Here is a 2,284-nt window from a genome sequence, read left to right on the forward strand (position 1 = left end):
TGGGTCTGTGTTCCGCGCTCTCCTTCCTATTTCACTCAACGCAATAAAAAGAAACCAAGTGACACTTTTGACACTCTGGTTGGACATCATCCTAGACCTACATCACTCAATTCTTTAATTACATCTAGTTTTTACATTCCTTTAAGTGTTGCTGTTGTTGTAAAGTGCCGTCGAGTTGATTCCGACTCCCAGCGACCCTGTATAGGGTTTCCGAGGAACAGCCGGCGAATTTCAACTGCCAATCATGCAGTTCACAGTCCAGTGCTGATCCTACAGCGCCACACTAGGAGCTCCCCCTAAGTGTTAGTATTGCTAAGCTTTCTGCGGCTACATAACAAGGACCTCCCTTTCTCTACTTTCAGGGAAAAAAAACACACCACGTTTCTCTACTGTCTCTTAAGCACTAAAATTCTATAGTATGCTCAAGGTACTTTTGGCTTTCATTAACTTTGCAAAATCCTTACAGCTTTGCAGAACTCTATTTCTAGGTACCCAAATCTGTATTAGTTATCCATTGCTATAGATCAACTGATCCCAACAGTTAGCAACAGAAAAAAATATTTATGATATCACATTTCCTGCAGCTTAGGAGCCTGGGAATGAATTCGAAGGATGGTTTTGCTTCCAGGTCTCTTACAAGGCTGCAACAAGGTGTCAGCAGAGTTGCTACCTCCTGAGGCTTGACTGGGGCTAAAGGAACTATTTCCAACCTTACTTGGGAAAGACTTCAGTCCCTCAAATGTTGCCTCTTGACATGGTAGTTACCTTTCCTCAATGCAAGTGATCCAAAAGCAAGGGGTAGTGCTGCCACGTTGCTTTTTATGACTGTCTAAGTCTCTTAGAAGGAGCTCTGGTAGCATAGTGGTTACGAATTGGGCTGCTAATCTAACGGTCAGCAGTTTGAAACTACCAGCTGTTCCATGAGAGAAAGATGAGGCTTTCTGCTCCCGTAAAGATTTACAACCTCGGAAACCCTGTACAGGGTCGCTATGAGTCAGAACTGACTTCACGGCACACATAACAACAACACAACAGGTAGATAAACGGGGGACATGGATTTAAGGAAAAAAAGAGGTAGAAGGATGACCCTTTGAAGAAATCCCAATAACTCGGGATGGCAGGGTATGTAGCAATATGGGCACAGGGTGGTAGACAATGAGGCAGGAGAAGCAGAGTGCAGAGGGGGACAGATGTGCCAAGCTCAAATGTTGGAACCTTAGCCTAAAAACTATAGGAGGAACACTTCGAGGATGTAGAACATTCATCAAATGCTTGCTATATTGTGTTGTTATTAGGTACCCTCAAGCTGGCTTTGATTCATAGTGACCCTATGCACAACAGAATGAAGCTGCCCAGTCCTATACTTATAATTATTGCAATGTACGAGACCATTTTGTTTGCCACAGTGTTAATTCATCTCACTGGGGTGGGGGGTGGGTTCTTCCTCTTTATCTGACCCTCCACTTTACCAAGCATGATGTCCTTCTTCAGGGAATGGTCCCTCCTTGACAACAGGTCCAAAGTATGAGAGACGAAAGCCTCACCATCTTCACTTCTAAGGAGCATTCTGGTTGTATTTCTTCCAGAACAGATTTGTTTGTTCTTATGGCAGTTCATGATACCTTCAATATTTTTTGTCAACATTGTAATTAAATGCATCAATTCTTCTTCCATCTTCCTTATTCATTGTTCAACTTTCACATATATGGAAGTCAATTGAAAACACCATGGCTTGGATTAGGTTTTCCATGTATCAAGTAGAGAATGTTTGAAGACAGTGCCCTAGCTCTCTAAAAGCTTACAGAGAAGAGGCATGCACACAGGTAATTGCATTTCAAGGCAACAGCTCCTGATAAGGGCCTGAGGAAATCAGACTAGAAGAAGTACAGACATTTTCTGAAGGGAGAGACCCATCCCTAGAGGTGTGATCAGTGGCATTATATGGAGCAACAAGATCGAACTCGCCATATAGGGCTTGCTAGCTAGAGTTGTGGAGGGTGGGGTAGGCGAGGTCATTCTAGGTGAAAGCATGATGGGAGAAACCAGTGTGGGGAGAAAGAGGAATCTGTGTGGGAGAATGACAGTAGAGAGAAAGATAAGGACAAATTGCTCTTGTTGTGTGATGTCCAGTTGATTTAGAATCTGAGTGACCCTGTAGGACAACGTAGAAATGCCTACAATGTTTCCTAGGCCGTTAGTCTATTATGGAAACAGAGCATTAGGCCTTTTCTCCTGCAGTGTAGTTGACTGGTTCCAACTGTGGACCTTTTGAGTTAGCAGTTGT

The sequence above is a fragment of the Chrysochloris asiatica genome, unplaced genomic scaffold (assembly GCF_000296735.1).
Source record: "Chrysochloris asiatica unplaced genomic scaffold, ChrAsi1.0 scaffold00052, whole genome shotgun sequence".
Taxonomy (NCBI): Eukaryota; Metazoa; Chordata; class Mammalia; order Afrosoricida; family Chrysochloridae; genus Chrysochloris; species Chrysochloris asiatica.